General features: G+C 43.1%; 1 protein-coding gene across 1 annotated transcript in view; it reads right to left on the bottom strand.

The window, feature by feature from the left end:
• The window catches only part of FHDC1 (FH2 domain containing 1), an 85,613-nt gene extending 63,607 nt beyond the window's left edge, over window positions 1-22,006 (bottom strand). The window contains exon 1 of the mRNA XM_029608962.1: window positions 21,832-22,006. The gene's annotated coding sequence lies outside the window, so the exon portion shown is untranslated. The remainder of the gene's footprint in view (window positions 1-21,831) is intronic.
• Between the last annotated feature and the right edge of the window lie 3,241 nt (window positions 22,007-25,247).

The raw sequence follows: 25,247 nt of genomic DNA, 5'->3' as shown, positions 1-25,247 counted from the left end.
ACTGATACGCAGACATTTTTTTTGGGGGGGGGGGGGGGGGGAAATAAGCACTGAACTGCTCCTACGGCTAAGTCCAAAAGCAAAGCGTGTTCAAGCAGAATTATCAAGAAGGCTGCTCACCCTGTACAAATGTTGCTAGCAGTAATTTTGTAATGGGTTTGACAGTCTTTTGGTTTTGATTGTAAACATTACTACCCTTAACATAAGGCTTGGGAGTAACCAGCAAGAAGCGGCAGTTAAGAACAGCCATACTGGGGTCAGACCAAGGGTCCATCAAGCCCAGCATCCTGTTTCCAACAGAGGCCAAAGCAGGCCACAAGAACCTGGTAATTACCCAAACACTAAGAAGAGCCCATGCTACTGATGCAATTAATAGCAGAGGCTATTCCCCAAGTCAACTTGATTAATAGCAATTAATGGACTTCTCCAAGAACTTCTCCAAAACGTTTTCAAACCCAGCTACACTAACTGCACTAACCACATCCTCTGGCAACAAATTCCAGAGCTTTATTGTGCATTGAGTGAAAAAGAATTCTCTCTGATTAGGTTTAAATGTGCTACTTGCTAACTTCGTGGAGTGCCCCCTAAGTCCTTCTATTATCCGAAAGAGTAAATAACAGATTCACATTTACCCATTCAAGACCTCTCATGATTTTAAAGATCTCTAACATATCCCCTTCTCAGCCGTCTTCTCCAAGCTGAAAAGTCCTAACCTCTTTAGTCTTTCCTCCTAGGGGAGCTGTTCCATCCCCTTTATCATTTTGGTCGACTTTCTCTGTACCTTCTCCACTGCAACTATATCTTTTTTGAGATGCAGTGATCAGAACTGTACACAGTATTCAAGGTGTGGTCTCACTATGGAGCGATACAGAGGCATTATGACATTTTCCATTTCATTCACCATTCCCTTCCTAATAATTCCTAACATTGTTTGTTTTTTTGACTGCTGTAGCACACTGAGACAACGATTTCAACATATTATCCACTATGACAGCTAGATCTTTTTCCTGGGTGGTAGCTCCTAATATGGAACCTAACATCGTGTAACTATAGCATGGGTTATTTTCCCCTATATGCATCACCTTGTACTTGTCCACATTAAATTTCATCTGCCATTTGGATGCCCAATCTTCCAGTCTCAGAAGGTCCTCCCACAATTTATTATAAGCTGCTTGTGATTAACTACTCTGAATAATTTTGTATCATTTGCAAATTTGATTAACTCACTCGTATTCCTTTCTAGATCAAGTATAAATATATTGAAAAGCACCGGTCTAAGTACAGATCCCTGAGGCACTCCACTGTTTACCCTTTTCCACTAAGAAAATTGACCATTTGATCCTACTGTTTCCTGTCTTTTAACCAGTTTGTAATCCACAAAAGGACATAGTCTCCTATCCCATGACTTTTTAATTTTCTTAGACGCCTCTCATGAGGGACTTTGTCAAATGCCTTCTGAAAATCCAAGTACACTACATCTACCGGTTCATCTTTATCCACATGTTTATTAACCCCTTCAAAATTTGTGAGGCAAGAATTCCCCAGGGTAAATATATGTTGACTGTGTTCCATTAAACCATGTCTTTCTATATGCTCTGTGATTTTGATCTTTGAATAGTTTCCAGTATTTTTACTGGCACTGAAGTCAGGCTCACTGGTCTATAGTTTCCTGCATCACCCCTGGAGCCCTTTTTAAATATTGGAGTTACACCGGCTACCCTCCAGTCTTCAGGCTCAATAGATGATTTTAATAATAGGTTACACATTTTAACTAATAGATCTGAAATTTCATTGTTGAGTTCCTTCAGAACCCTGGGGTGCATACCATCCGGTCCAAGTGATTTGCTACTCTTTAATTTGACAATCTCGCCTACTACATCTTACAGGTTCACAGTGATTTGGTTCAGTTCATCTGACTCATCACCCTTGAAATCCACCTCTGGAACCAGTATCTCCCCCAACATCCTCATTAGTAAACACAGAAGCATAGAATTCTTTTACTACCCTAAGAAAACTGCTGGGCATCATTACTTTCTGCCATCATTACTTTCTTATTATGTAAATAGAAATACACATTATTTCATTCCATACATTAACTTTAATTCTAAATTATCTGAATACCCAGCAAATCCCAAAAAGTAAATCTATTTCTTGGTGCTTACTCCCTGAGATAGCAGTAACTTACTTTGGCCTACCTAATAATGATTTGTCCAAATCTCTTTTAAACCCTGCTATGCTAGTCGCCTTAACCATATCCTCTGATAAATCTAATTCCATTTGAACCATGTGGTTTACATTCTGCAAGAGAAGTCTGCAAGTGTCTAGGAAGAAATTCTGCCTCCCCTGGTACCAAATCCTTTTTTCTCCCATTCTTCTCTCTTCCCTCCACTTCTCCAGTCCTCCTTGTCTTTTCCCATCTCGAGATCCCATCCCCATGCGATCCCTCTTTCTTCCCATTTTGAGAAAGTGACCATAATACCATCCATTCTGCCCATTTCCATCTCCTGTCCCACTTACTGCAGACCCTAATCAATCACTGGCACTTCCATCCTCCTCCCCCCCCCCCAAATACCTTGTGCCTGCCCCATGCTTTCTTGAAACCTGCCACTCTTTCCATGAAGAAACATTTCCTCAGATTCCTCCCAAGTCTTTCCCCTTCCACCCTCATCCCATGACAAGTTCTCAAACGCACCGCCCTTTGTATTTATTCCCTTGCAAGATACATTGAATGTTTTTACTGCATCCTCCCCTCTCCATCCATTCCTCCAGAGTATGGCCCCCACCCATGTGGAATCTGTCATGCGCGTACTTTTTCACGCTCCTTTTCTCGTTTTATACATTCTGCCAACGTCAAGGTCCATACACTAAGAGCTGCCTCTAACTGCCGATCTATGGGGACGGTTTATATTATTTTCTGCCCTCATCCACTGCTATATATGGGGAAATCATTACATATGTTAAAGATTAAGATATATGAACATTTCAGTTCTATTAGGCTGGTTATCAACAATCACTAATTCTCTAAGACATCTGCAGATTTATCTTGCTTCCATTGACAAATGGCTATTTTGCAAATGCCTTTGGTAATCATACTATTACAATCTCATCATACGTACACAATCTAGGTGTTCTATTAGATACTCTCCTCAATATGAAAATGCACATTCGCAAATTACTAAAAACAGATTACTACAAACTATGCAGGCTGAAGCCCCTCCTCAAGCCCGCTGACTTCAGAACAGTATTACAACAATTGCTTTTCTCTGGTATTGATTACATTGTTAGGCATCCCTTAATACGCATTAACGTCCTGATTTTAAAAAGCATTTACACGCTTAAAATTGGGTTTTACACATGTAAACGCACTTTAAGTGAGCTTTTGAAAATTGCTACAATATATGCCATTGAATTGTCCATAGGATTTACCCGCATAAGTGTACTTTACTTGAGGAAATGGCTTTTGAAAATTGCTATGATAGTATGTGTTACATTTACACGCGTAACTCCTTTGAAATTTACCTCACAGGAACGCTCTATTACAAAAATCTGCGGCTCTAATGCTAACTGGTAGCTCGAGATATGATCATATTAAGTATTTATTAGCTGATCTGAGTGGTCTCTGAGGAGCATAAACACGGAGAGCTGCTCTTAGCCACAGAATATCCTTACTAAAGATGATTTTGTAAATAACTGTCAGTGCTTTATACTGAATTCTAAAACGGAGAGGTAACCAGTGAAGTGCAGAGAGAATGGGAGTGTCTGTCATTCCCACATTGCACCAGGCTTACCTGCGTGAAGTATCAGCAGCTGTCCCATATTTGGAAGGCTTTACCTGAACAACTCCGGCTCACAACAGACATCAAGGAATTTAAACGGAACTTAAAAACAGGCATTTCCGAATGGACTGTAGGACCCACCGAGAAGTCCATGCGAGTGCCTGCATCTCAAGCAGCACATTTAGAAATATCAAGCAAGTGACTTTAAACTGTCTGTTGGGTTACTGTGGCAATTTTAAAAGATGTTTTTGTAGATCTCTTACTACTATGTATGTTTTAATATTCTAACTCTCCTCGATCCTTGGAGTGGTGGGTGATAAATGCTTGAAAATAAATAAATCTAGGATTGAGGTGCTGCTGGTTTCCTATTAGCTGGATTTCCATCATTCTATTTCTGATTTAAGTTTTTTTGTTTGTTTTATTTACAATTGAGGTCTTCTACGCCAGAACCAAGGAGGTAATTTCCCTGAGCATCTCATCCACAGTGGTGGATATATACCTTGGGCCTCAAATCGAGAAACTGAGTTGTCAGCCTTTTTCTGATCTTTTTTCCTTACCTCTAGCCTTAGCTCTGATTTCTAATCTGATTTCCTGATTGGTCTGTTTCGATTGGTCACTGTGTCATGTGACTTGTGAGCCTTTTAACTTCTATGTACTATCTTCATATGCATGGTTCCGCCCACTGCTACATATTTTCTGACTGGATTCTGTTCTCCCTTTGATTTTTCCCTGTGACTGGTTACCCCGTCGCAGGTGACTTTTTTGGCACAGTTTTGGAGCCGTTTAACTCACCGTTTCTGTTTTGCCTGTTTTCAAGTACATCAAGATTGTCATGCAGGCGTGCTGTTTTGAAAGCTTCTTGGAATGCATTCATTTTGTTTGAACTCTGCATTTTGGTTCCCATTTTGAAACATACCACACGCCAGGCATGTTTTGAGCTTTGTGAGCCCTGTATATACTCCTCTATGCATGTTTTCCAGTGCGTACTATATGCGGTGTAGCAATGTTATTATGCAGCTCTTCTAGCATGGACTGATCCAGTGTCTAGGATGTATTTCTTTCCTCATTTTTTCAAATTTAACTTTTATACTTTTGTGGCCCTTGTTTTTGATCTGTCCTTTATGTACCCATTGCTTTTATTTATGTTTATTTGTAGAATTGTTCCTCCTGATGAAGCTGCAAGGCAAAACACGGCCCATATCAGGGGACAGATCCGCTTAAATACTCCCGTTGCACAATTGAATAAAAGACTATTTTCAACTTACAAACTGCTTTTGAAAGCTGCCTTTTGGTTGGACATACTTTGAAAAATTTACAATACTCAATCCATAAATGATTAGGACCTTAAGCTATGCTTTATACTGCTGATCGTTTTGGTAACCACCTTTGGATCAACTCTATCCTGTCTCTATTCTTTTGCAGGTGTGGTCACATCATCTGGTACAATAGTCTAAATAAGGTCTCACCAGAGAGATTTTTAAAGAGGCATTTTCATCTCTTATTCTGCTGGTTATTCCTCTCCTTACGCATCCTAGCACCCTTCCTGGCTATTGCTGCTGCCTTGTCACCGTTGGCTATCTCCAGATCACACAAAATAACTCCCAGATCCCTTTCCTGCTTAGTGCACATTGGAACGTCTCCGATTTTGTACTGCTCCTTTGAGCTTTTACCATCCAAATGTACAACCTTGCATTTTATTTTATTTTTAACATTAGTTGTGAGGTGCCTAACTTTGGATTGCTGCCCAAGGGCCCTTAGATCGCTCATCTTTCCTATGCTTTCGAGGGTTATCCACTTTGCTGTAGATTTTAATATATGTAAAAAATTGTACTGAGGCAATCAATGGAAGGTGAAGCGACTTCCCCAAGGTCACAAGGGGCATCTATGGGAGAAGCAGGATTCGAGCCCTGGCTTCCCTGGTTCTCTAATTACTCTAGGTTAAAGGCCTTGTTGAAATCCAATTAAACTACATCAGTCGCTCATATCCCTAACCTGATTCCTTGGTCGTGCAGTCAAAGAAATGGATTAGATTTGTTTGACAAAACCACCTTCTGCTGAAACCACATTGTCTCAGATCCTATAATCCCCTGGATTCAAGATAATGTTTTTAGAAAAATTCCTTAACTTCTTAATTTAATTTATTAAACTTTAATTACACACCAATCACAATATTTAGGCAAATGACAGTCAATAATACAAACTGTATTTAAAATAACACAAAAGTTAAAATAGGGAATACAAAACAAACCCATGACAACACCGTCTCTAAACAACCTCTTAACTGGAACAAAGATCTGCAAGCACAATTCTTCAGGATACCTCCCCCTATAACAGTTTTTGCTATTTTTCTGAACTAAACATAATTAAGCTCATTCCAGAGTTCCTTAGGGATCTAATTCCAAATAGTAGACCCAAAAAACTTAAAGGCTAAACGTTTGTGTGCCACAGATAATGATGGAATAGCCAATGATCTTAACCAGTGCATTCAAAGCCTCCTCTTTACTTTCACTTTTTGTCTTTAGGGACCGCACCTGACTCCAGAGAAGTTTCCCCGAGCTCGCTTAATACCCTAGGATATATCCCATTTGATTCCACAGCTTTACCAACTCCGTGCAAACCTCATCTTGTGAAATGTACTTTGGGCCTTCTATTGCTTCTGATTTGCCTCTTCCCTATGATCCCTTTCCTCCAGCTAAAAGGGCTTAATTAGTAAAAAAAAAAATATATATATATATATTATCATCCAGTCACAAGAAAGTGTCAAACTCTTTTACAAAGTACAATAAATTTTATATTTAACATGCAAATTTATGAAAATGTGCCAGTCTCTAACTTGGGGGATGTCCTCAGGCAACGTTTCTGAGATCCTATGGCAGAATAAGAGATGTTTCCGCCGTACAGATCAGCGAGATCCCACCCGGAGTAAAACGTCCGGCCGTGGAGGCTGTACATCAGACCACAGAGAGGATACAGAAACGGGCTACCAAAATTGTGCAGTGTCTTCACCAAAAGCCCTAGGACATAAAACCTAAGGACTTAAATACGTTTGACTCAGAAAAGAGAAGGGGGGGGGAGGATTATGATTGAGGAGAGATGTTCAGGCACCTCAAAAGATATAAATAAATACACCAGCGGCAAACCTTTTTCAGCAGAAAGAACCAGAGAAACATGATGTGTGAGATGCCAAGTGCTTAAAAATCAGGATCTGAAAATATTTCTTCACAAAAAGAAGGGTGAATGCATGGATTGGCCTTTCTAAAGGAGGCAGGGGAGGTAAAAACAACAGAACTGAAGAAATCATGAGATAAGCACAGAGAATCCTTAGTTGTGAGTAAGTGAGGGGAAAGCTAGAGATGCACTACCACAGACACCAGTTTATCAGGAATTACAAGGGGGAGACTAGATGGAGTCTGGGGTTCTTGCCTGCCGTCTATAAACACTTCCTATGGCGTGTTTAAACTGAGAACCTCTTCTTAAAAGATTAATATGTACCTAATCTCCTCTTATTCTTGGATTACCTGCATCCCATAGCTTCTCTTCACTGAACACACACTCATACGGGCTGACCTTACAGAAGACTGGAATTCCTTTACAGCCACTACAGCAGGCCAACAATACATGCCCATACTGCATTAGTTAACTTTGGGAATACTTGTTCTTCCCATATAAACACGATAAACAGCATAAGCCATCACTAACTGTAGAACAATGAAGCACTTTTGTTTTTCAAAACCTTCACTTTAAACCCAAATCCAGCCTAACCGCATATTGTGCTACTAAACCCTCCGCTGCCTCCAAGCACCATGGTTGGGATACAGTTACACAAAGGGGGAGGAGAGGACAACACAAATACAGTGGCACGGGGGGGAACGGGGCCCATGGACTGGCACTGGTGTTATTTATAGCTTTCCGGCACCAGGAGAAGTTGAGAGAGAGAGATTTAGTGGAAAATTATCTAACGGGACATTTATAGGGAAGGTACTGGCCAAGGTGATAGTTATAGCTGGGAGCAGATTAAACTAAGGCACCCTAGTTATGGCTAGGAGACAAAAAAAAAATATCCAATCAGGAAGCGTTCCTCGGCAACAAGTAACAGAACTCTCACACAAGAGGGCGAGACCGGCCCTGGCACTCACAACCGAGCAAAGCGAAGCTGATGCCGTGGCGGATGGTCACCTGTGGTGCCGTGATCACCGGACAGCGCGGCTCAGTACAAGAACCGTGGCAGAAGCGAGCCAGAGGCGAGGGATCCAGGGTTTCAAGAAGCACCAGCTTTATCAAGGTGAGGGATGTGCTTCAAGGGCTCTGGCAGGAACAATGGGAAAGTAAGAGAAAAATAAATATCAAAGGCAAGGTGCTAAGTTTTATGAAAACGTTGCTATAATTTCGCATGTGGAAAACCTGGTGTGCCTAACCCTAAGGAAAAGCTAAGCAGGCTTTGATCAGTCCCAAGGTGATACGCTAGGTTAGAAACGGGTGTGTGCGATAGGCGTTAAAGGATGGCAATACAAAGGATTCCAAGGAGAGGCGCGTGATCGGCAAAGCAACCGCATTGTAAAGGTGCTTCAAGGGAAGCTGTGCATTTCTGTAGCCAACGCTAGAATATTCAAACAAGACTGACATTAGAAAGGGAATGGAAAAATGAGAAAGCCATCAAGATTTGTGAAATCCTAAGTGTGACAGAAGGACTGGCACGCCTGCGTACTGTCAAACAGGAGATCTGGGTTTCAGATGGACTGAATCAAATCACGGTGAACCTAGAAGATGTGGTAGGCCTGATTGACAAACTGAAGAGTAGTAAATCACCTGGACCGGATGGTATACACCCCAGAGTTCTGAAGGAACTAAAAAATGAAATTTCAGACCTATTAGTAAAAATTTGTAACTTATCATTAAAATCATCCATTGTACCTGAAGACTGGAGAATAGCAAATGTAACCCCAATATTTAAAAAGGGCTCCAGGGGCGATCCGGGAAACTACAGACCGGTTAGCCTGACTTCAGTGCCAGGAAAAATAGTGGAAAGTGTTCTAAACATCAAAATCACAGAACATATAGAAAGACATGGTTTAATGGAACAAAGTCAGCATGGCTTTACCCAGGGCAAGTCTTGCCTCACAAATCTGCTTCACTTTTTTGAAGGAGTTAATAAACATGTGGATAAAGGTGAACCGGTAGATATAGTATACTTGGATTTTCAGAAGGCGTTTGACAAAGATCCTCATGAGAGGCTTCTAGGAAAAGTAAAAAGTCATGGGATAGGTGGCGATGTCCTTTCGTGGATTGCAAACTGGCTAAAAGACAGGAAACAGAGAGTAGGATTAAATGGGCAATTTTCTCAGTGGAAGGGAGTGGACAGTGGAGTGCCTCAGGGATCTGTATTGGGACCCTTTACTGTTCAATATATTTATAAATGATCTGGAAAGAAATACGAGTGAGATAATCAAATTTGCAGATGACACAAAATTGTTCAGAGTAGTTAAATCACAAGCAGATTGTGATAAATTGCAGGAAGACCTTGTGAGACTGGAAAATTGGGCATCCAAATGGCAGATGAAGTTTAATGTGGATAAGTGCAAGGTGATGCATATAGGGAAAAATAACCCATGCTATAATTACACGATGTTGGGTTCCATATTAGGTGCTACAACCCAAGAAAGAGATCTAGGTGTCATAGTGGATAACACATTGAAATCGTCGGTTCAGTGTGCTGCAGCAGTCAAAAAAGCAAACAGAATGTTGGGAATTATTAGAAAAGGAATGATGAATAAAACGGAAAATGTCATAATGCCTCTGTATCGCTCCATGATGAGACCGCACCTTGAATACTGTGTACAATTCTGGTCGCCGCATCTCAAAAAAGATATAATTGCGATGGAGAAGGTACAGAGAAGGGCTACCAAAATGATAAGGGGAATGGAACAACTCCCCTATGAGGAAAGACTAAAGAGGTTAGGACTTTTCAGCTTGGAGAAGAGACGACTGAGGGGGGATATGATAGAGGTGTTTAAAATCATGAGAGGTCTAGAACGGGTAGATGTGAATCGGTTATTTACTCTTTCGGATAGTAGAAAGACTAGGGGACACTCCATGAAGTTAGCATGGGGCACATTTAAAACTAATCGGAGAAAGTTCTTTTTTACTCAACGCACAATTAAACTCTGGAATTTGTTGCCAGAGAATGTGGTTCGTGCAGTTAGTATAGCTGTGTTTAAAAAAGGATTGGATAAGTTCTTGGAGGAGAAGTCCATTACCTGCTATTAAGTTCACTTAGAGAATAGCCACTGCCATTAGCAATGGTTACATGGAATAGACTTAGTTTTTGGGTACTTGCCAGGTTCTTATGGCCTGGATTGGCCACTGTTGGAAACAGGATGCTGGGCTTGATGGACCCTTGGTCGGACCCAGTATGGCATTTTCTTATGTTCTTATGTTCTTAATTTCTGAGCCTGGCCGGGACGGCTGTGGAGGCAGCGTTCACTCCCCCAGGCAGCAGGGAATTAGGGCCATCGCACAACAGTGACATCTAGTGGCCGGACTCAGGTTGCATGCATCTCTGGTTCCAGGGAGAGCCATGATCTGTGACAATGATCAAGGACTGCCACCCCAACTGCTGTGCGATACAGGAATGGGAGGAGTTACGAGTAAAAATTCTGGAGAGTTGGGAACGCATAACTTGTAATGGCCATAGCCACAACCAAACAGAAGCAGATTCTGTTTGTGCTGGAAGCCCAAAGGGGAAGGAAACCACCAGGAGAAAAAACAAAGTGCATCAGAAGTGATATAATGCAAAAAAATAAAACTCCCACCACCATGCATCTGAGAGAGAGAGAGAGAAAGCTACAGCAGCAGCAGCAGCACAGGATGGGTGTAGGGTACAGTAGACCCAACAGGAGGGGGTGACCATATCTGATTACCTCCAGGCTGTTTAGCAGTGTAACAAGACTAATGGAAGAGGTAACTGGATGCTGGTGTGTACAGGGAGAATTGAACCCGGTGGTAATGCCTCTCAAACTCATGAGAGTTCTCACTAGCAATATTGTTTACAGCTCTGGAGGCCACATCTTCAGAAGGATACGGGAAGAGTGGAAGTAATCTAGAGAAAGTTACTCAACTGGAGCAGAGTAGACATAGCATGCCTAATGAGGCGAGACATAAAGGCCTAAATACGTATACGCTAGAGAAGAGGGTATCACAGGGACAACCAAATACCTCATTTATGTCGATAATGCAGAAGTCGCAAGTTCTAGAACAAAGGGACATCATACGAGCCTAAATGTTGAGTGGGGGTGAAACTTAGCAATAACCTAAAGAAGTGGTTTTCCACAGAAAGGGTAGTGATGCATGGAAGGGGCTGCTTGCTAGACGTGGTGGAGAAACTCAAGAAAGCTTGGGACAAGCTCAAAGGATCCTCAGTGATGGGAAAGTTCAGATACACTTAGGACGAAGTAGAACCTTTGACTCTGCAATAATTAGGGAAAATGAGCAAACTAGGTGAATTTCTAAAATAGTTTTCATTTTTATACATTTATATTGTATCAGCCATAAACCTGTACCATCAGGCCAACAGTGAAGCAATGCACTAAAATTACACCTCTGTTTATGGTAAAAATATTTTGAAACATCCCAAGAACAAACATTTGGTGGCAGAAGACAATTCCTACTTTGGCAAGTTTAACACAAAACACACAGCCTTGTACAAGAAAGACCTGAGCCAAAGGTCAGCTGTGTTCACTTAAAAGTGAACACGCAAAAAGCCAGAAAAAGGGGCGATAATGAATCTCTTCCAAGCCCTATCTGCTAGGTGTGCCACACTCACAGCCTGCCTACTCTGCTACTGCACACACAGAAGCTACTACTTCAGCTTCCTCACCTGACATCATTCATTTCATGACTGCTGGAACAGTAACAAACCACCTCCATAAATAAACATGCTTCATCCTACGGCTACACTTCCTCATGGGGAAAAAAAAAAAGTAATTGTCTCCAGAAAAAAAACAAACCTTCTGTTCTCCCTTCGCGTCCCGAACCTAAGAAAAAAAAAATTGGATTTCAAAAAGCTCAATAAGGCACCGAAGCTTTCTTTTTGTTAGCAAAGCAGCAGCAGCTAGAGCTGTTCAGGTGTGGTTTTATTAAGCCGACAGCAAAATCGGGAATGGCCGAAACTGCTGCACAAAGATACAGAACAGTCCATTCTGGGAAAGCACAAACGGTCAAGATCGCAGGGGTCAGACACCAGGAGCAGGCAAAAGTTTATTACACTCTGGCTTTAATATAAAAGAGGGTCTCTGTTGCCAGAGTATATATCCGACAGGGGCAACGGTGTCCATGTAAAAAGGAGAGACTTCTGCAAGTTATTATCACCACCACCACAAGTGGAACAATAGTATACACTGCCTAAATCTTAGGGCCAGCAAGGAGGATAACCCCTCTTCCATAATGTTAAGGCCACACCTAAATGAAAACTTCACGCAAGATCACTCTTATGGTCATAAGAGAGCGGAGCATGTGCCCTAGTAAGTGAGCCGCACAGAATTCAAAAAGGTGCTGAAAAACTTTAAATCTCACACCAAAATTACTCCTTACATAATCACAAAAACTAAACAGGGGGCCTCATTCACCCAAAACATTTTAGACCGGAAGAAAGAAAATAGTCAAAGTGATTCAGATTTTGCCAGACATTAAAAGGTCATAAAATTAGATATTTGACTTGTGGGGGAAAAAGAAAAAAAAAAACCCCACCACCAGGGAATTTGCCAGCACCTGAAAATCCTGTACTCGGATGGGCTGCCTAGGCTAACCAAATCCTAGGCTGTTCCCATCCAACAGATGGCAGGAACAAAAGCTGAGGCACAGGAACCAGCTGCTGCTCTCTGTCCTCTACAGAGTCGTCGTCGTCCCCCCCCCCGATTTTCATTCATTTTCCTAGCACAGGATGAGGTGGAAAGCAGGTCAGCAGCTCTGGGCCACCTTACGCAGGGGGAGCTGCAGAGGTTCAAAGGCGGCCTTGTTCTGGGGTTCCTCGTGAGACTCATGCTGGCCTCTCTGCCTTAAGCAGCTTGCCCTGGGAGTTTGCCTGAAACAGTTTTGTCAGTCAGTCGTCGGGTGGCTTTGCCACGGATGCCATGCACGGCGCTTCTGAAGCAGATTAGGCAGAGGCGGAGCACAGCTTGCACTGTGGGGGGTCTGCAGCGTTTTACAGCTGACCCCATTCACAGCTTTTACTGTTTGTTCTCCTTTTAAAATCAGCCGGGGGGGGGGGGGGGGGGGGGGGGGGGGGGGGGGGGGGGGGGGGGTCTGCAGGCAGTTAACTTCATGCAATGGTGAGCAGCAGCTATTCAGTCAGAAGACGGACACTTTCCAAAGTTAAAAATCATGAAGGAAGAGACACAGGTGCCAGTCCCTGCCATTCACAGGCTCGCTTTTTCATTGCCGAGAACCTGGGGGTAGCAGATTAAATCCTTGATATTGTTTAAAGAAGGGGGGGGGAGAAGAGCGCTGGTTCCAGTCTTTAAATTTTGGTGGCTGTGGCCTAGCCGTACGCCTGTTTCTTCTCCCTGTCTGATAGGAGGGAGCGAAGAATCTCTAAGGAGGAAAGCTTTAAAAAGTGAGACCTGCAGGATCAAAAAAAGTTTCTTTCCAGCTCTGAAAATCCTTTTAAAGGAAGCATTCCTGCTCTAAAATGTTGGAGGGGGTGGGGAAGCCTGTTTAGTGTACAAGAAGTAAAACCGAAAGCTCTGGAACCCACAGTGGAGCCCTAGCCACTCTGGTTTTCAGGCTATGCAGAATTAATTATGCACAGAACAGATCTGCGTGCAACGGAGGCAGGGGGCTTGGGAACCACTGCTCTATGGTGCATCAGTAACCTGGGAAGGGGGGGTAGGAAGGCTGAATCCTTTTGTCATCCTTCTCCTCCCCCCCCCTCCCCCCGACCCGGAGATCGTAAAACGGATCACAAAGAAGTTTGAAGATTATTAGGAGCTTCATGCGGAGTTAATTTTTGACCAACAAAAGCAGAGAACTAAAAAAAACAAAAAACCCATTTTGATGACCTCAAGTCCGATGCAGAAAGCATACATTATTAGATCGGCCTGAATAGAGGAACCTAACTAGTGTTTATTGAGAAGACCACCCTGAGGAAGAGGCTAGCACTTCACGAGTAAGGTTTTTCTTAATCCCTGGGAGGAAGAGAGGATATTAAACTCCTTCCGTATGGGAGCAGCGGCTTCTACCTCGGTAAATAAGGAATTTGTTTCTAATGAATGAACATCTCCAAAACAGGACTCCACCCCCCCCCCCAAGACTTCCTTCAGTGCATCAAGAAGATCGGATGAGGCTTTCAAAAAGGCAGGTGCTGCACTGTAAGGAGTTAATAAGAGAACAGCCATCTCTACTGCAGGCTTTTCTTCTAACCCCAAGGATGCAATGGGCAGAAAGATTGATGGTGCTGAATGCTTCAGTTTCCTCAGCCTGCGTTACTGGAGCACCCCAGTGAAATGACTGAATAATTTATAGTCTGATCGCAGAAACCTGTCCCTGCTGACCCCCCCCCCCCTCCTCAGAGCCAGTGGGGGGGTTCAGAATATCCCCAGCGAGTGTGCAAGAGATATCTGCACATGTTGGAGACCCATCATCTTCCATGCACGTTTCACTGGGGGGAAATCCTGAAACCTCCACTAGCTGTGAAGCCACCAGGACAGATTTGGGAAGCCTGAGTCTAAAGCATAGCTACTAAAAAGCTTTCACAATAATTTTAGCAGCTAATGAATAGCAGAGATTCTAATTAAGATTTAACCTTAAGTTACAACATCTATTTTGGCCGGAGGAGCGCGGTCGTTAAAGGAATGGAACACAGGATGTCAAACAAAGTCAGATTTAATCCACACCCCAGCTCCAGGAAAATTTACTGCTTGGGCAGGATTTAGAAATGAGAATTATTAAAAAAAAAAAAAATTATTTTATTCAGAATAGGAATTGCTTCCTCTCTCGAGACGGAAGAATTAGATCATCTTGTCTATCAAAATCCTATGCAGGGCATACCATGGCATCACATCATGGCTTCCCAAAAGAACTATGAATGACAAGTTGGGTCACTAGCGCAAGGGTTTTCTGGAGCTGCCAGTGGAGGTAGATAGACAGTAAGCTGCAGAAACTTCTCCCTTATACAGGTCAGTGGGACCACCCTCCACAACACAGGGCAGGCAGAGAGGCTTCCCTGTTGAGTGGATGAAGGGCCCTACGCCAAATGGGTCATAAAACAATGAGATCCAGGTGTGCGAGAATGTTCTTGTCTGCCAGCATGAGACCAGCTTAAAGAATTTGTCCTCAAGCAACAAAAGAAAGGAGAAGAGCAATGCAAGAACACATTTTCATCCCTTATCTGCGCTGGAATCCTATCTCGGGTTCCCATCAGGTGATTTCCGGAGGTACTGAACCTAAAAACGGGAACCAGCTTGTCGATATTAAGTTACTGTGAGATGGAATCTCTGAGAATAGTTATTGCCCGAGTGGAAAGATGAGAATTTTTTTCCATGGTTTTGAAAGATGCCCGTCTGTGTGTTGTGCGATCAGGTAATATGCACAGAGGGCTCCACAGATTTTGGCTTTAGAACGCCACGTTTTTCAGTAAGCCGCCCCCCCCCCCCCCCCACCGACTGTGCTCGCAACGGCAGCCAGGATATTTATAAAACTTCTAGTTGTGCTCATAGCTACATTAAAGAAATGCACAGCTGCAATGCTGTATTTAGATGCCCGGTTAATAAAAGCAAAAGCCAGGTAGCTGTCAGAGGCTGTACACATAGTATTAACAACACCTTTTACAAGTGTATGGTTGGATATTAAGCTAGCTGAAAAATAATATTTCTGCTTTTCAGGAAACACACCTGCTGGGGCTGCTTTCCATATAATATAAGCCACGGCTAGCTAACAAAAGGTTAATTTAAAAATATACAAACAGCAACCAAAAAACAAAAGATTGAAAAATCTCCAGAGAACTTTGGAAAACCATGTCTGCATGTCAACATCCATAGATCTGGTGAAAATATCCTCTCTTTCTGTGACAGGAAAATAAGGAACTTAAAGATCAGGAAACCATTCTTCCCATGCAAGCTACCACCTCTCCTCGGGTGCTGACAGGACAGTCTCGCAGGGAATTTCGTTAGAAGCACCACAAATGCATCATCCTAATTACAGAGGCCAGGACTGAGCTCACCTCTAGGGTTGGCCAATGCAAGGATCCTGGTCCTAGAAGCATAACTATCAAACCAACCAACGAGAGAAGAGACTTATCTTCAAGGCACTGAGATATTAAAAAAAAACACACAACTACAAGTTTGTCAGGACCAGATTCCCTATGGGCTCAGAAGCTTTTTTTCAGTCATTTGTGTAAAAGAACCCTAGCACTTGTAGAGACAATGTTTGCATCACAAATCTACAGTATATCATCCTACTTGTGGTTTTTGTTTTACATAGTTGTGTAGCGCGTGTGTGTGTGTGAGCTTCCCAAAACCTGTTCTGGGGATCCCACAGCCAGCCGGGTTTCTAGGATATCCACAGAGAGCGTACGTTTCAGTTATTTTATTTTTCCCAGGAATTCAAGAGCGATTATCACGACGAATAAAAGTGGGAGAAAATCATCAAATTAAAAAAAATTAAAAATGAGCCATTTTGTTCGTTATAATAAACACTGATAAATTTCCAAGAAAAACTTAAAATGGAAAATGAAGGTCCCTAGATATCTGCAATGAATATACAAAAGAAAACTGCACGTACCCCATCTCCAGTGTACACAAATTTCATATGCATACTCATTGTGGGTATCCTGAAAGCGCCACTGTCTGTGGGGTTCCCCCAGGACAGGTTTGGGAAGCCCTGGAATTTATGCTAACTAGCAGAGCAGGATGGAATTCTTTAAATTAGATTTCACTACATTTCTGTCAATTGCTTTACTTTAAGGCAGACTAAGGGCATATACATTAGCCCATTTTACATGTCTGTTAGAAAATGTTTAATTTTTTTTTTAATCCAAAATCCCTCAGTTCCCATGGATCCCTATGCAGCCACATGGTGCACACAGTTCTAAGATTAACGTGGGCATCCATCCTCAGCTTCATGCCCCTTCTCTGCATTCACATCAGAGTCTGAACATGCTCACTGTGTTTTGCCTGCCCCTACTGCAGCTATGCACCATATCACCCAACAAAGACACGCATCCAAGGGAAGTATATCGAGAGTAGATCACAGCAAGGGTCATCCTGAAACCCCACTGAGATTATTCGCGGTGCACCTTCCACATATGCCCCCCCTTGGGCCAGCAATTTAACCCAGGTTAAAGTAAACCGGCTGTCATATTGATGCACTTTAAGACATGCATTAAAAAAAAAAGTTGTAGGTGACATCTTTACTGGACTTATATTACATTAGTCCAATAAAAAAAAAAAAAACCAACACCACCTACAGTCTGTTTATGGACCATTATTCTAACATAGGGTACAAATTGTTTAATTCACTGAAACCAAGAAATATTTCTCAGCTCGTAAAGGTTTCCAAAGTTCCAGCTCATAGCTCCCAAGCACTTAAAAAAAAACAACCAAAAAAACCTAAAATACACCACATTCATTAGAACTTGTCATGAGGCAACGTGGCATTTCATCTAACAGATCTTGCTGTGTGTTGCCAATTTAATTCTTCAGCTTGAAGCTTGCTGTGCCGAAACCGAAGGGCAGAACTAAGACTTAGTCATCCTGCAAGGATGTATTTGGACCATTGCTGCCAGCTCTTCACACGCCATGAAGCAGGTGCAGCTCGGCGACTCTCCCACTGGCATTCAGGTATCCAGCCTGCTAAAGGTGTTGGTGGGAGATAAGAGCAGGTGCATTCTCTTTTCACTGCAGGTAGTGGTGCTGCCGGCAGAGTTTGCCACCTGGTCCCAGCTCCTGAGATCTGGCTGCTCTGTTATTCTCCCTCGTATTAGATCCAGATTGTAATGCCGTTTCAGATTCCTTAAGACGTTCCTTTTTTGCAGTTGTAAAATTGTTTCACATCAAGTCCAGTCGCCCAGGGCAGGAGGTGATTGTTTCAGCAGTTAAGGAACATGCTACTGATATTGGTGCTGCTTTTTTTCATTTCACTATGCAAGGGTAATTTTTTTTTCCTAGGGAGATGGGGGATTATTCTTTATGATCCTGATTATGTATCTTTCTTTTTGAAGGGAAAACATTTTAGTTAGTTCTGCCTCTGATAAATAATAATCAGTATCATGAAGAATGCTATCTACCATATATAACATTTTTTGGCAACTTTAAATTTTTCCTGTTTTTTCCACCTCTGTTAAATTATAGTTTTTTGTAAAATACAACAAACCTTGCTTCCTGATGCTCTTCTGGCAGACTTTAAACTCTGGGCAATACTTAAACTTATTTTTATACATATTTTTATATACATGGATATACATACACACATACAGTACATACAGAGTAGCTTGGCTCATTGAAATTTATTTTCTCTAGTTCAGGTTTTGAAATCAGAAAGTGAAACACCTCAATTTTTTTTAGTCAATAACAAAAAGAAAATGCACCCAACTAGGGTCTCTTTCACATATACATGTCTCTTGTCCTGAGACTAGAAGAAACATCTGATGATGTGTAAGCTACAGTACAAGTTGAGAGTTGCAAATTGTCAATAATACAGCAGGAAAGAATGTCCTGTATCTGGAGTCAGAAGATGCAGGGCTGCAAAACTCAAGGAGCACCCAGGTTGCAAGCAGCACTGTCCTGACCTGAAGTAGAGACCACTGGCTCTCAAAAGCTAGTCAAGAAATGTAGTGTTAGTCCGATAAAAATGTATCACCTTATATATTTTGTTTGTATTTGTTGGCTCTATTTCTGTGCACTTAAATGGACTAAAAGCAGTCAATCTACTGTTCCACTAGGGTCTCTCTTTCTCACAGAAACAACAGAGAAAAGAATTTTCACTACAAACCATTTAAAATGAGAAGTAGCTGTTATGTATGTATCTGCTGTTGCCCTGTGACTGGATAAATACTATACACTGGTCACTCATGAAAACATTAAAAGCCTTGAATAAAACCTCCTCTCACTAGTGACTGGATAAATACTATACACTGGTCACTCATGAAAACATTAAAAGCCTTGAATAAAACCTCCTCTCACTAGCACTAACTCGTATGCAATAATGGAATGTAAACACGAATCAACCAACCTCAAACCCTCTCTCACTAATTTCTGCTGAATATTTATCATACTATTACCATTCACAACTGTCATATTTATTCATTTGATTACCTATGTACCGTTTCATAGTCTTATTTTTTCACTTGCTATTCTAATGTATCAATAGGCTGAAATGTAAATATTGTGCTGTTCAATTTCTCCCCTTCCATCCCAAGTTTATTTTCCTTGTTTTTTGTAACTTTCCCTCTCCCTTTTTCTGATTCACTGTATTTAAAGTTCAAGGTTCTTATTGAAAATATTGTTTTTTACGTTTCGTTATGCTTTACACTCCTTGTTATTTGTAAACCGGGTTGATGTGATGCCTATCATGAAATTCGGTATAACAATAAATAAATAAATAAATAAATAAATATATATTCAAAAATAAAGGTGAAGTACTTTTCATTATGGCTTACTGCCAGTAGTTCACAATTAGGTTGTGGATATCAATTTCCCATGGGTTACTGCCGAAACCCCAAAGTTGGGTAAAACCTGCCTTAGAATAAATGAAACGTGTGCCTCGCAAAATACAAAAATCGGGATGAATATAGCTATCAAAAATCGCTTTGCATATTCACTGGATTTATGCAACGTAACAAAATTCCTCATATGAAATAACTACTTCAGAAGCAATCTTGTCCAAAAGGCAAAGAAATAACCATCTAAAAGTTTGAATGAAAATGAAAAAAAAAAATCTGAACTTCCCCGGACAACAGATCAACTATAAATCAAAGCACTCAGATGTTAATGTTTGCAGTTTTCACTTTGAAACAGGGCAGAGGAATACCTCTTATAAAATAAAATTTGCCAATCCCTAGATAACAGGCTTTCTAGGACAGAAAGTGTAATGGGGGTGGGGGTTGGAGGAGGAAGAGTTCTCTCCCGGTATCTTAAACCTCAATCGCAAAAGGTACAGACTGTCTAAACTGACAAATGCATTTATGACCCTAGCAGATATCCTACAGGAAATACAAAGGAAAGGAGGAAATCTTTACAGCTTAAGTCAACCCCAATGGATTCGCACGAACAACCTCATCCTGTAAACATTAACTCGAGACCCGGTGGTCTCTGCCAGTCCTGGAGGGGGGAAGGAGAGGATCACCTGAAAGGCTAAAGCCACTCCATTTCCATCAGGAGAGCCCCGCACACCCTACTTCCCTGGGCGTATCCTGTAAACACGACCATTATTATAAGTACAAATAATGAGAAACTAGCCTGCGATTGCACAACGGACGAACAACGAGAGCAGGATTCAAGAGAAACCGCGGCCCCCGCTGCCTCGTGCAACAGGTGCCCCCGAGGGGGGGGGGGGGTGCGCGCAAGGGAAGCCGGCGAGCAGCGCGGCACATACATCACAGCCCTCCCGCCAGCGCGTTATAGCGGAGCCGCGCCATTCCCTCCCCCGAGAGAGCGAAACTCCAGGCTTCGCACTCGCCGCGCCCCCCCCCCCCCCCTCACCATATCCAATCAGCCGTCGGTTTCTGGCCCCCGCCAGCCCCACTCCCCGGAAAATAAAAATAAATAAATAAACCACTTTAAAGTCGCTTTAAGAATTCGGATAAAGCCCTCCACCCTGCCCCAACAAAAAAGGAGAAGACCGCTTCTTTGGCATCTCTCCCTCTCCCACGTTATTGCACAGGGCACCCAATGAGATTCTGCTTATCTCTTTCTGGTTTCTTTGGCATCGATGGAGGGGAGGGGGAGAAGGAGAGAGAGAGAGAGAAAGAGAAAAAAAATCCCGAGACGTTTTATTGGCCCTGTGAGGGGTTACAGAAAGGCTGGCAACCATGGCTCCGGGTCAGCAAAGCGATAGCATTTGTAAAATCAATCAAGCAGAGGAGAGAGAGGGAGAGAGTGAAAAGGCGAGATAGGGGGGAGGGGAGATCAACATTTAATCAGGGGCTATCAGTTCATGCTCTGCCCGAATGGGAGAGAAGGATCCACCCCCCCTTTCTCTCAGGCAACTTCTTGATGAATTTACAACTTGCAATCAATCCTGAGCCGTGAAACAGATTCCAGCCCCGAAATGCTGTGTGCATTGCTTCGTAGCGCTGCCCCTTTTACATACACATTGCAGATATACACACATATATATATATATAGTAAGCAAAGAATAGAAGAACAAAAAAAAAATACTAAATATGTAGTAAGCAAAGAATGGAAGAACAAAAAGATTACATCAAGGTATTTTTCAACCATATCTGAAGCGTTATCGCTTTTAAAAATGATGTAAAGAATAAAAAAATCAGGCGTAAAAAAAAATCACACATTTTGAAGGAAAGTCTGAGGTCGGGTGTACATTCAAACAAAGATCTTATTTTGATGGGAATTAACTTTTAAGAGACTTAACACTTAAAAGATTCTGCGTGCATTCCACGAAAAAGATTAATCGTATTTGGGGGGTTTTTGTTGTTTTTTTTTTTTTAATTTCTCGTGTAGGTAGACTGAGGTGTGGTTCTGCTGCTTATTCAGTAAAGTGGATGGCAAGCTGCAAGCAGGGAGCCCTGTCATTACCGATCCGCTAACGAGCTCAGCCGCAGACTCGCCAGAGCAGCATCTCGGCCAAGCCGCCTTCCACCTGTGTCTCAGGAGCGGCGAGCGAGAGAGGAAATCCCTCAAACTTTGCCAGCTTTGGCCGTCCGCGCGCCGGCTCTCGCCTTTGTCCCCGGACTCGCCCCCTCCCCCGGGGAAAGCGCAGCACAAGAAGGGTCCCGGGTCCCCCTCCCCCACTCCGCACCACCGCCTCAGACAGAGAAGAAGAAGAGAAAAAAAAAAAAAAAGCCGGGCCGAGACCGCCCGCAGCCCCCCCAGTCTCTAACACTCACCTCCTCTCGGGGTACAGGTAACTGTTCTGCCGGGCTGAAGAAGGGGGGGGGTTGCTGGTGAGGGGAGGGAGGGGGGAGACTCAGAGGCGGGGTTATGCAGTAAGAGGAGCAGCAGCAGCAGTTCCCACCCCGCTGGTGCCCGACCTGCAGCTGCAGCCGCTTCCCCGGGGGACTCCGCGCGCGCGCGCGCCTCGCGCCCTAAGTCGGCAGTGCGCAGGCGCGGCCGGCGCTCGGGCGGGGCAGGGCTCAGGTGACGCGGTCGCTCCTCTCTGCGCTCCTTCTCCTCCTGCGGGTCTTACCTCGTCGGTGCCAAGCCAAAGGGGGGCAAGGATGCGGAGATTAACGAGAGAGAGAGAGAGATGGGAAGGGGGTACAATTGGCGCGGGGACCGGGAAGAATGTCAGTCTTTTCCTATAGGCACCGTGCATAAAGTGGCAGGCAGGTCACTGGAGAGGAGGAGAGCGAGACTTTTCCCAAAGTTCTTGCGGGCAAAGCGCCTACATCCTGTGTGTTTTCAATAATTTGACCCCCGGCTCAGCGCGTAACTCCGTGCGCAGACCACCCTGCTCATTTTCCGCTGGTGGCATGCGTACGACTATACTTGCATCTAAGGTGGAGGAATAGCTGAAAGCACTCTACGCTTTATAATTAACGCACATACTGGATGAGATCTCTCATCCTATCTCCCCTACCCTCAAATGCCAGTGGGGAAAAAAAAAAAAGCTGTGCGTTTGGTTACCTGGGAGCTTGACGCCATGTCAAGTACAGATGTTTCTATCAACAACAGGGAAGGACTCGATTTGTTTAAGCAAAGCAGGACCACAGCTTTATGGAAATAAGCAGTGACCGGAGCCCGAGCGCTGGCTCCCGGCCTCTGCAGGAAGGGTGGGCTTTTGGACCCCATAAGGGCTAAAGAGATTTGCAAGAGCACTGTGCCACCTCCCGCCTCCTCATAGCAGGGCCAGAATGAAGCAGGGGACAAGGGGACGGATGCTTTTTATCGATCAACTACTCTGACTCAAAGTCTTAGCAAAGTTGAAACGTTGCTTAAGGGATTGATAAGGGATATAAATAAAATAGAGGGCTTAGGCTTTACACACCTTTCAAATTAAATGTTATTGTCTCTGACATTCAGGGCTTGGCACACAAGCAGAGAAGGCTCATTCCTTCCCTGGCAGCATGCCAAGCCACCCGAAAAACTGAGCGGAGTGCCAACACCCTGAGCAGCTAAACCAGGAGACTGGCACAAATTGGGTGCATGCACAGCAACCAGAGGAAAGCCTTCGAGCAGAGGCTCCCAAACCTGTGCTGGGGGACCCCCAGCTAGTTGGGTTCAGGATATCCACAATGAATAGGCATGATATAAAATTTGCATGCGATGGAGGCAGCACATGCAAATATTTCTCATACATATTCAGTGTGGATATCTTGAAAACCCAACTGACTGGGGGTCCTCCAGGACAGGATTGGGAACCACTGCTCTAGAGTAAAGGATCCCAAACCAGTCCTGGAGGACTCTCAGCCAGTCAGGTTTTCAGAATATCTGCAATTAATATGTATGAGATAAATTTGCATACAATGGAGGCAGTGCATGCAAATCTTCCTCATGCCTATTCATTGCAGATATCCTGAAAACCTAACTGGATAGGGTTCCTCCAGGACAGGTTTGGGAACCACTGCCCTAGAACATTAAGGGATTGAGAAAAGTTTCTGGTAAAAACTTATTTCCTGCCACAGCCAAATAAAAATAGTCATTTTCTGAGTTAGAAAAATGGTGCTGAGACAGTTGCATGCATCTCAACAACCATCAAAAACTCACTTAGTGCAGTGCTTTTGTCCCTGTACCCAATCCTCCTTCAGCCTATTCTACATTAGTGGCCTTAATGCAGTGCATATGAGGTTCCTTCCTCCACATCATGCAAAGCCCTTCTGATGGACCCTTGGTCTGACCCAGTATGGCATTTTCTTATGTTCTCTAATCGCAGCAGCCTGTAGAAGTGACTGGAGGATGTGTACAGGGAATGCTCACTCTCTGCTGAAGCCAGTGTGGTCTAAGGACATGAAGCCACAATTGTTTGCTCACGCTTCTGTCCTTTCATAGCCTCCTCATTTAAATATACTTTACAGTGCTTTTCAAGCCCAAGGAATGCCTACATCAACAAAAATGTGACACCAACCTCCGTGGGGCAAGAAATGCAGGCGTGGCAGGGATGCATATAGTCAAAAGAAGAGCCAGGGAAGCAGTGAAAGCAGCACCAGTCTCTGCCAAATTTTAAAACAAAGGAGGAGAAGAGGCAAAGATGCACGTGAACTTGGAATGGGCCAGATTCCTTTATATGCAAGTGCAGGAAGAAGTCGCTATGGTGCAGGCAGCTTGTTTTAATTAGTCACCTTAGCTGCTACATGTAGCTGCCAGAGCTCCTCAACTGCTGCTGCTGCTCCGAATACTCAAAATGAACCCGAGCCAGTGCTCAGTGCACGTTCTCCCCAACTCATGCAACCTGGGGCTAAGACAGAGGCTAGAAGAGTGCAAAGGAGGAAGAACAGGAGAGAAAAGATGAGGAGGTACTGGGTGTGCTGCAGAAAGCAGGGGCCTATCCATGTTGTCCATTAATTATAACCCTGGTCTCTATTTGGAAAAAAGTTTTCTGCTGACCTAATTATTTTTGCTGATTTTACCCAAATGAAAGGTGCTGATCCCAAATATGAAGTCAAAAAATACGCAATAGGTCAAATTTTTTCACAAATGAGAAATGTTTGATTAAAGATTATAAAGTCGAATATGAAGGGAAATAAGATCTGAAGAAGCGATAGCACGTAATATTTGTTTCATGCAAAAAACGAGTCTATCACCTAACCAAGAGAGCAATAGTTGTGTAAATTTTAATTGTTAGAAGTTTTCTCTTTTTGGATGCTCTGGAATAGTTATGATCAGGGTTGTCACGCTGTAAACACCAGCAGTCGTCTGCCATCATGTTTGTGTTCCATCTGCCTTGATATCTATGTTCTTGATGTCTTGGTGGAAGCGTTCTCCTTGTTCTTCACTCATAGCTCCAAGATTTGAGGGGAAGTAGTTCAGGTGGCTATCAAGGAAATGCAATTTGACACTCATGTTTGCTCCCAGCCTTTGAAAAGCAATCAACAAATTTTGAACTAAAAGGTTCTAATTTTCGGCCCTGAAGTTGCCTAGGAAGTCTGTAATCACATCAGAAAACGCAGACCAAGCATCCTTTTCTACGGTTTTCATGGTATTGAGGAATTCTCTGTCTTTGATTAGAAGCCTAATTTGCGGGCCATCAAATATGCCAGCTTTCAACTTCTCATGTGAAAGAGCAGGAAATTTGGTACACAGGTACTTGAAGCACTCACCATCTTGATCCAAAGCCATAACGAACTTTCATGAGTCCTGGTTTTAT

Source organism: Rhinatrema bivittatum, chromosome 1 (genome assembly GCF_901001135.1).
Source record: "Rhinatrema bivittatum chromosome 1, aRhiBiv1.1, whole genome shotgun sequence".
Lineage (NCBI taxonomy): Eukaryota > Metazoa > Chordata > Amphibia > Gymnophiona > Rhinatrematidae > Rhinatrema > Rhinatrema bivittatum.
This window is presented reverse-complemented; position numbering and strand designations above follow the sequence as displayed.